The sequence below is a fragment of the Leptopilina boulardi genome, unplaced genomic scaffold, assembly GCF_019393585.1.
Source record: "Leptopilina boulardi isolate dan_hultmark-lab unplaced genomic scaffold, ZJU_Lbou_2.1 LbouV2_377, whole genome shotgun sequence".
NCBI lineage: Eukaryota > Metazoa > Arthropoda > Insecta > Hymenoptera > Figitidae > Leptopilina > Leptopilina boulardi.
This window is the reverse complement of record NW_026137948.1, coordinates 2,533,729-2,545,158: the sequence shown is the minus strand read 5'-3', so window position 1 is coordinate 2,545,158 and position 11,430 is coordinate 2,533,729.

The following is an 11,430-nucleotide window of genomic DNA, read 5'->3' as shown; positions in this document are numbered from 1 at the left end:
TCAAATATAAAATCTAATATTTGTACTCAATCAACGTGTTGGTATAGTATTTAAGAGAGTAGCCAATGTTTCTGCCTTACATTGAAATTCTCACAATTATTTTTCAATAATTTTCATTTTAAAAATAAGGTTTTGAAACCTTTTTTATTTTACTTTTTTTTTGCATAAATGTAATTTAAAAAAAAACTGATTATAGTTTCTACTTTTTACCGTGTTTTAGAAAAATAAAAATTCTTTTGTAAGAATTTTTATTATATTTTTTCGTTCATAACAAATAAATGGAAATGATGCAATCACTGCAAAACATACTCGCATTAAAATTGAAATAACTCCTGTAAAAATGAAAGTAGAGACTTTTTATATAAAATGCAGATCTTCTTTATTTCAATTATTTAACAAATTTTTAACTAAAATTTTTCTCTAAATTAATTATTTCTTAATAATTTTAATGAAATTCTTCACAAATTCAATTACTTTAAATTATTTTTCTATTAAAAATTTTATGAAATTCAACAATTCTTTACAATTAAAAAAAAATCAAATAAAATTACCAAAAAATTCAATTTAAAACCTTTTAAAATTTAATTATTTTTAAAATTTTTCATCTAAAACTTTTTGAAATTTAATATTTCAATTATAACTCTTCCGAAATTTAATTATTTTCAACGATTTTTATAATATTCTTCGAAAAATCAATTATCTGAAAGGATATTTCACTTAAAAAATTTTTAATTTCAATTTTTTTCTTAAATTTTTAACAAATTCTTCATCAACAGAAATTACTAAAAAATTTCAATTCAAAAGCACTTGAATTCAATTATTTTCAAAATTTTCAATTTAAAATCTTCTAAGATTTAATTATTTCTAAAAATGTCAACTGTAGCTCTTCCAAAATATAATGATTTTAAATTTATTTAAATATGATTTAAATTGACTTTTATAATATTCTTCAAACATTCAATTATTTGAAAGCATTTTTCAATTAAAAAATTTGAAATTCAAATTTTTGTTTGTAATTTCTAATAAATTCTTCATCACCAAAAATTTCAATTAAAAATTACTTGAAGTTCAATTAATTTCAAAAATCTGAATTGTAAAATTCAATTACTTTTAAAAAATGTTATCTAAAATTATTTGATAAATTATTTTCAATTTTGTAAAATTTTATTATTGTCTAAAATTTAAAAAAATTATTTGAAATTTAATTATTTTTAAAAGTTCAATTATTTTTAATAGTTTTAATATTTCTTTAAAAATTCAATTATTTAAAAATGTTTTATATAAAAACTCTAAAATTGAATAGTTGTCAGAATTTTTTTTTAGAAATGTGTTCTACTTAACTAAAATTTAAAAAATTTACGTCCTTGATTTTGAAATATTCGAAATAAATTTTCTTGATAATATTCCTGTAGAATTATTCTTATTAAGAAATTAATAAAATGGATTTAATATCTAATAACATTAATTATTTAAAGATGTATCGATACATTTTTTATGCTAAAATCACAATTTGTTGTAAATTAGGGTAAACTAAAAATAATTTTTACAACCTCCAACATCATTAAGACATATTTTTTAGAGATGATTTTTTTCGAAATTTAATATTCCAACGCATTAAAGAAAAAGTCTCTACGTTTATTTTTGTAGGATTTATCTTTTCATACATTTTTTTTCTTTATAAAATAAAAAATATTATTTCACATTAAATTTCAGTGTAAAGCACAAAAGTCGGTTAATTCCTTAAGTCAATAATTATATAGACAAATGTATAATATGATGAATAATAGGAGAAGTAAATTTTACTTTTTTTCGATGTGATGTATATCAGTAGTGAAACAAGTTTAATTAAACAGATATTCAGTATTCTCTTTATTAGAAAGCTGATTAGAATACATTTGAAAAGAATATTATAGACATATTTCAAATTTAATTATTTCAAAAAAATTATTCCTAAGAATAAAGTAATAAATGTAAATAATTGGATCAATTGAATTTATTGTTACAATTAAAAATTTGTGTAAATGTTTTACTATAATTTTAGAAAGTGCACCAATGGGAATTGCTTACGTTTTATGTTGTATATTGATAAATTTGTCTCTTCTCCAATGTTCTAATGTTACATTACAATATGTAAATATTAATCTAAATTTTCTGATTTTGCAAATAATTTCATTATTATTATGTTCTCTAAAAATACCCTATTCATATATATATATATATAAATATATATAGCAAAGAAAAAATTTGAAATATGTTTCCACTTGGCCTGAACTATTTGTGTGATAAGAGGATGTTTTCCATTTAATAGAAATGCAACGTGTGAATTGTAATATACATTGTTAATAATTAAGCATAAATCAGTTGTCAATATGATATTAGAGCCTATAGACTTATGGCACTAATTCAATAATTTTTATTATTGTATAAGCAGTTCGTTCTTCGATGCGCGAATCTCACTTGAAATATTGTAAATACTTTTAAAGAGCGTGTAGTTGAATAAATTATGATCTTATGTATTTTTTTTACCGTGCGTTCAAACAAATATCGAGTATTTGTCTCTCGTCACAGCTCAGGCATAAACGCTACCTATAGTTAAATAAATAACAGTGACAAATACTGTTAAAAAAAATACTCAAAAAAAAATAAATAAGTGATTTTTTGTACACATACTTCGAAAATTAGATTCTGTGAAGTAATTATGCAGAATTTATGACAATGCCTAACTAATGATGTAGCCTGATTATCACACTGTTATGAGTAGTAATTATTTAACTATTTTTCTTTTTTACTTTCATAATTGATATTTCAATATTATACTAAGATATGTAATTCAAAAAATACTCAAATCATAGCTTTTGAAACTTACATTTTAAGTAGGAATTGATATTTATTCAAATTTTTGTTTATGAGTTTTTAATTATTTAAACTTTCATGTTTAATGGGTTTAAGTAATTTCTATTTCAAATTGTTTTGATTTTAAATAAAAAATTTTTTTGTTGTAAAATCTTTTAAACAATTTTTTTAACAATTTTAATCTTAATCTTTAAACCTTTTTAGAGTATATGATAAAATATAACTATCCTTTTTAATAGTGTTTTAATAATCATGCAACGATCATTAATTAGTTACCTGAATGCGTATTTTAATAATCTATGTCTTATATGACAAGATTAATTTCGCTCAAACATAACAAAACTGCATGGTTACAAAAGTAACATTGATTGTATTATTAAGCCCAAACATCACGCACCATGTACTCAAGTAGTGTAAAATTTTTCAAATTTTAGTTATTCGGTATCGTTTAAAAAAAATAATTAATATCAAATTTTTGAAAAGCGAAATGAATTTTTTTTCGCATAATATATACTAATTTTAAATTTTGTGCCAAATTTATAATTGGCTAAAAAAATAAATAACAAAGAAAGTCAGTTTTTAAAAAAAACTTCTGCTTCATGGCAGTTATAAATATATTTCACTTTTACACTCATAAGCTATAATTATAGAAATTGCATATATTGTATAAATAACCAACCCATTTATAAGCTTTAATATTTTTAATATATAAGATGTTATATACAGATAAATATTTTTCTTATCCAATTTCAAAAAAAAATGGGTTTAAAGGAAAGGAAAAATAATAGAAAATTTCTATATCTCTAAATCCAAAAAGAAGCAAATTTCTACTAATGAAATAGTACAGATTCCTTTAATATAATGTTGTTTGCTAATTTCCAAAAAGTAATTTGTCAAAGTACTTTTTCATAAATCTAGAAATTTATATTTAGAGATGTAATTATAGAAAAATTACAATTAGCATAAAATGTTCAAAAAAAAAGTATATTCTCTTTTTCTGTTCTTTTTTTTTTTGTTAAGAATCTACTCAATATTTTTATTTTATAAGAAGACAGTTTTAAAATAATTATTCTTTTATTATTGCATCTTCTGTTTTGTGTAATATAATTTGAAAAAAAACATTCTATGTTTATTGATATATAAAAACAGTCTGCATATGTAAATATATAATTTATACGTTAAATAGAATACGCAACTTTTTTTTGGCTGTTTTTCAACTATTTCACAAGCATGATAAAATAATTCAATAATCTAAGAATGTTTTAATATTGAACATCCGCTATTAAAAAAAAAAAATTTGTAATAAAATAAATTTTATAATTTTATTAATTACATTTTGTCTTTTAATTTACTTCTTGTTTTTATTACCATAATTTTGTTTCGATAATAAATATTTTAATTTATTTTTTATTATATTATTTTAAGAGAATAATACAATATTTTTTTTCAAATACTTTGTCAATGCATTAACATCGTTCTATTTAAAAAAATTTATTTAAATAATTGATAATTATTGTTTAATTTTCAATAATTGTCCCAAATAAATTTTCATATAAATTGTTGTCAAATTTGTTATAAAATAAATTAAAGAAACATAATGGTTATGTATGATATCGAATTTTATCTTGTAGTAATAATTTTTAAAACTATAGAATTAAAAAATTCAGAAAGCATAGGCTGAATTAATAAAATATAATAAATATTGTTTTTGTAAGCTAAATTCAGTGTGTACATATTCCAAAGCAAAAGATATAAACATAGCTCATAAAATCTCAGTATACATATTTTTACAAACCGTTATCAAATTATATTTTGACAATCTTTACCAAGGCTTTAATTAATCAAGCTTTTTGAAAAAATTAAAAACGTCCGTTTTGAGGGTTCTTCATTGAAAAAAATTTTTTAATGCAAAAGTTATAATTTAGTCATTTACCATTGATAAGTAAACTAAAAATTCTTAAAACAAACTAAAAATTAACCAACTATACTGGAAACTAAACTTTCATTTCAGTTATTAATGACTACATTAAATTTTTTAAAGCCTTGTAAAAAATTAAAAAAAAAAATAAAAAAAATTAAACAAATTAGCAAATATCTTCAGTAAATAAGAAATAAAACAATTTTTTAAAATTTATAAGTTGATATATTAATAATATTGTTATTTGTAAAAGACGGATTAAAAAATCAATTCATACGTTTTGAAAATTATGTAGAAGAGATCCCGACGCTATATGGTTTGTCAAAACACATTAATGCCATAAAAATATATAATTAATAATTTAGCCTGGATTTATAAAGTTTAATTGGGTTTAATTTACGCAACTGAAAAATTGTAAGAAATATTTAATGTTAGGAAGAAAATAAGTATATATATATATTAGGGTAAAAGAGTCTATAAAAGATAATAAAATACAAAAAATATTGTTTCCTTCGTTAGATTTACCTTTATTAAAACTTTTATGATAATTTTCAAAATTTATTTCACTTTAAAAGTTTTTACATTATATTTTTTATTTCTTAAAAATATTGCGTTACGATTAAAAATGTTATAACTTAAAAAAAAATAATGAAAAATGTTCTCAAAAAAATTGATTTTCTCCGAATTTTGTTCAAACTTTGATGAAATGTCAAAAAAATTTTAGAACTCTTTTAAAACGCGACCTTCAAGTTAAAATTTTTACCTGTAGTAACTGAATTAAAAATTCTGTTAATAATTGATAATTAATTTAATTATTTAAATTTAATTTAAATTTTTATCAAAGTTATTTGATAGATGAAGCAAAATTTTCACAAGATTGAAGAAAATATAAAATAAATTATTGATAATTTTTTGTCAAGAATAGTAACCAGATAATGTTCTTATAATAAAGGAAGTTACGGATTTTTTTTACTATTTTTCTCCTTTTTCAAATTTAAAAAAAAATTTGTCATCTAATTTTATTTTGAATTTGACAACAATTAATTATATGTACAAGTTTAAAGTTAAAAAAATACATAAATATTTATTATTTTAAAATGAAGGAAACATGAAAAACAATACCAAAGAAAAAACGTTTCTTTTACTGAATCTGATAATAACAAGCTTTTTTCTCTTTTGATCTAATATAACTGTTATAAAACGCACATATATGAGAGATTTTATGTCAGGTAACTTAATACAAAAATTTTTTTTTTTTTGCAAAATTTGCAAAATATTTATTTTAATAGTAGATATGCCTACAAATACTAAATATTATTGAGAGATTTACAAAACATAAAATTTGGAGTAATTGTGTTACATGATTTCAAAACAAAGCAAAAATGACATATATGGAAAATTATTTTTCAATCGCCCCAGTAAAAAATTAAAAATTCTTGTATCGACTTGATATTTTGGTAAATTGCTATCCTGGAGGAAAGTAAAAAATTCCTTTAAAAAAAAAATCATTTACATATTAAAAAAAAAATTATTTTCATTCCAAAGCTGCGGTTTTTTTCCACTTTCCAATGAATGTGGTATAACAATGGGTTTGCAAAAAAATGTAAAAAAATCCAATTTTTGAAACCCTGATTTTTAATAATTATATAAATAGTTGAAAAAAACTCTTATTTGAAAATTTAAATTCATAAAGTTTTGTCATAGTTATACGGATTTGAAAATGACAGGGTTATGCCTAAAAAATCAAAATTTTTACCCCTAAAAACTTTTTACAAATTATTTTTTCATGTATTTTTTACTTTCATATGGGACAATTTACCTAAGCATCAAGTCGATCCAAGAACATTTGGCATTTGAAGTTTAAATTAAATATTATGCAAATTTGAGAAAATTTTTATTTTCAAACAAGTAATTTGACATACAATCCCTTAAATTTAGATTTAAGATATATCATTTGAGTCATATTCATTATTGTAATAAATAATTTTTAATAATAACAGTAATAATAATGATAATAGCAACAACTCCCCCTTATATTTTATTTAAAATTTAAATATTAAATTAAACTTAAGACTTAATTGTACACTGAAAAAAATTTATTTGATTCAAATAATAATCGGTTACTTGAATATTATCAAATAAATATTTACTTAAACCGTATAATTTTTATTTGAATTAAATAAATTGTATTTGAACCAATAATTTCTGTATTTGAAACAAATGCCATTTATTTAAAATAATAATTATTTAATAAAAATAATTATTTATTTGATAGTAGTCAAGTAACCGTTTATTTGAATAAATTTTTTTTTCAGTTTATGAAATAAACAGTTTAGTGCCAAAAATTTCTATAATTTTTAATATATTGCTTATCCCTTTAAAATATTACAAAATTGATTAAAAACTAAAAGAAACATAAATAATTAAAGGAAAAATTAAAACAAAATATGTTTCTTCTGTTTTACAATTGCTGCGATTATTTTATATTTTTATAATTTTGAAAAAATATATAATATTCAGTACACAATAAATATAATGAAAATAAAAATAATCCGTTAAATCATGAAGCACTGAAGCGTTAAGTTTTATATAAATTCTGCCTTTCTTTGAATAATTTATTGGTTTATGGTAAACTTATTAATAATAACTTTATATTGTATTAATATATTTTAATGTTTCTACTGTGACATGTGAAACAAAATAATTTGTATTAATGATTATGAAAAAATATTTTCATTTCACATTATGTAGAATGATAAAAAGGTCCCGAGTTAAGTTTTGATTCTCTTATTAGTTTCGGAAACAGAAATATCTGCCTTTATGAAATACAGAAACAGAAAATCAGAAATAAATTTAAGTATTTATAGATTTAATTTAATTTTTATATAATTTTAAAACATTTGGCTTCATTTATAAATTTAAATTTATAAATTACAAATTTATAAACTTAAATTATTTTTCGAAAATAAATTTAGTTTTGAGTGTATTGATTTTACTGAATACAGTTTTCTTTAAAAATTAATTAAAAATTTAAATAAAATGAATCCACATCTTTCTGTCTGTGGGAAATTTTTCAAAATTAATCTCCACTACAAAATGCAATTTTAAAAAAAATTTTCTGTGATTATCTTTAGATACTCTTTAAATATTTCTTATGGAGAACATGAAAGATATTTGGAAAATATAATCAAAAGAGTAACAAAAATTGTATTAATTCTATTTTACATATATAGAGAATCGAAACTTTTGTATATCGGGGTTGCATAATATTTCAAATCAATTATTTAAACAAAAATTTTATGTTGCCAAAAACGAACAATATGTATGTAAAAATAACAAAGTAAATTAAAAGCGTACAATGTGACTTTGAAATTTATATTAGAAATTAGATTTACTGGGAAGCTGTCAATTCCAAAAAAAAAACTTAATACTTACAATTTTTATTGCTACCAATCGTTTTAAAACAATTTATACTTATAGATACAATTCAAATTGATTAAAAAGCAAAAAAAAAGAATATTGCGTCTAAAAATATCTTATTAATTTTAAACTTACGTAAAAAACAATATTTTTATTATATTAAAACTTTTGAGGAATGGTACACGTTAACATTACCTCAAAACTGAGAAATTGTTTTTTAACAATTAAACACAAATAAAATTGTGATTAAAATTAATTGAAACCAATTTTAGAAGACCTTGTTATGCATTTTGCAGAAAAACGATGTTGATTCAAAATCTTTTTTTAAATAATTATTTTTTTAAACATTTTAAAAAAATGTTAAAAAATTGTTAAAATATTATAAACAATTGAAATTTTATTGAGTAAATAATATTTTTACAACTTACTTTTAACAATATTAAAATAGCGATTGTATGAGCAAGTTTCACTGAATAAAATAAGCCCTTATTTATTAAAATTAGAGTACGGCCCAGTTATCTAAGTAGGGTCGTCATAGTAACGTATAAGAGTGACAGAAATAAAGAATGTTCTTATTTCGCTCACTCTTATATGTTACCATGACGACCCTATTTAGATAGCTGAGCTGAGAGAAAAAACATTAAAATGTTTAAAAAATAATTATTAAAAAAAGATTTTGAATCAACATTGTTTTTCTGCAATTAACAAGGTTATTCTAAAATTAGTTGCAATTAATTTTAATCGCAATTTTGTTTGCGTTAAATTGTTAAAAAACAATTTCTCAGTTTTGAGGTTATGTTAACGTGTACAATTCCTCCTTAATTGCTTCAGTTTTTTAGTGTCTTAAAAATAGTAAATCGAAAAGAAAGTTTCATAAATTAGTTTAAATCAAAATTTATTTGCAACTGTACAGACAAAATGTTTAAAACTTTGATAATTTTTTTTTTATTTTTATGTATTTATATTTATATAATGGATATTAATAAACGAAACAGGGTAGCCTATATCAATTATTAAATCGATTTGAAGGCTTCTCAAAATTGTTGCCTCTCGAACTCCAGGAGTAGTATTATTGTAAATCAGTGAAATGAGAGTTCTAAACTGGTAATATTACTTCTGTAACTCTTAATATATATATTAAAGTAAAACAACTTTAAAAAATATTACGGAGAATATTAAGAAGCTACGTTTGACTAAAATATATTGTAATTATCATGTATTTTATCTAATATAGTCCATAAATAGTAAATTTTAAATTATAAACCTTTGAAATGTATAATCTCTATCTTGCTCAAATTCCATATTAGTTGATAAATGAAATAAAATTAAAAGTTTTATTAAGGAAAAAAAGCATACGAGCCTCAAAATAATAATTATGTATGCATTTATTCTATATTATCTGAATTATTAATCCTTCTGTAATATTCTCAGTAATATTGTGTAATTCTGAATTTTTCAAATTTTTTAAAATCTCATTTTTCATGAAAAAAAGAGTAATTTTATTACACAACAATGAAAATTAAAAAAAAAAAGAATAAAATAATACCAATAATAATATTAATAATAATAATATAGAAATATTATGTTTTAATTAACGAAAATATTTAACATATTTCCGTAAGACTCACATGTTTATAAAAAATAAGAGAATGTATGTAGAATAATTATGTTAGAATTACATTTCTACTAATGAAAGGTATCTTTATAAAAATAGACTTGTAAAATAATTTATGTATATAACTGAAATTATTGCTCATCTTATCTCATAAGCTTAGTTAGTTTTGTAATTATAAATAACTACTGTATGGATATCTTTCTACGCAAATGTAATGTTAAAACTCTTTCACCTCTTGCCTACGGCAAATCATGCTACTCTTTCTGCTGTCATCAGAACCCAAACAGGGTCAGGTTTTACAAGACTGTTTGTTTCTGTAAAGTTGGAAAATCTTTTAGTGGAAAAGAAAATGTTCTAATAAAAATGTTTTAAAATAACAATTAAATGTGACATTTTTATTCATATGAATTTCCAAGTATGCAGATAAAAAAAAATGTATATTGTACCCGACATGGTCTCATTTTTCTCAATTATTTTTTCCAAGAATTAAAAACATTTTTAAAACGTCGAAAATTAAAATTAAAAAAGACAAATCTTGTTTCCAATTGTGCTTAACTTGGTCTTATTTGTGCTCTTTTGTGTACAAATTCATTTTTTGAGAAACTCAAAATTTTTTTCCATAACTGAAATGATTTTCTAAAAAAAATTTACATTCTAAAAAATATGTTTTTGCAAATTTTTTAAAAAATTACGAATTTAAAAAAAAACAAAGTTGTGCTGAATTGTGCCCAACTATAGTAGAATTAAAAAGTCCTAAAAGTTTTTTCCTAAAGTTTCTATATCATTTAAATTTGTGATCATCTATATCATTCTTTTGGAAAAAATAATATTTTTTCAAAAATTTTCTGGAAAAAATTTTTTTTAAAATTTTTTATGTCACAATTGAGCAAAAAACAAAGCTGGGTATAATATGCGTTGTTTTTTTTAATTTTAATTTTATGAACGTAACAATTTTTCAAAAATTGGTTTCTTCTTAAAATCCTGATTTAAAAAAAAATTTTCTGCATTATTTGTTTTTTAATGAATATTTGAATATATGATAAATTTAATAATAAATACAAAAAAATATTTAGGTATATTTAAAAAAAAACATTTTAGAATTGAAAAAATAAATTTTTTAACAATTCATGCTTTTCAAAATTATTGATTTCTAAGAAGTCAATAATTTTGTAATATTATACCATAAAATGTTTGAATTGCTAGAATTTATTTTAGATAATATTAGAACTGATATAAAATTTTGAACTAAAATTATCCGAGGCGCATGAATTTCCCATAAAAATCATTAATTAGAATTTTTATTTTAAAGTATTTTATCAGAAATAAGTATTTTTTAAACGAATTTTGATTTTTCGAATTAGCACTTGACAGATTTTCGTTTTATACGAATTTTTATATAACAAAATTTTTAGCTACCGAATTATTTCATAGCAGAATTTTTATTTTCTGTGAATTTTCATTACATGACTTTTTATTTAACAGAATTCTCATTCAATCGAATTTTATGTAATTCGAATTTTCATTTGTCCGAAATTATAAATGTCCAAACGAACAATTTCTAATTGGGCAATTTTAAAAATTTCACCGAAATTTTTCTGTCGATTGTTTGTTCGGCCATTTGTAA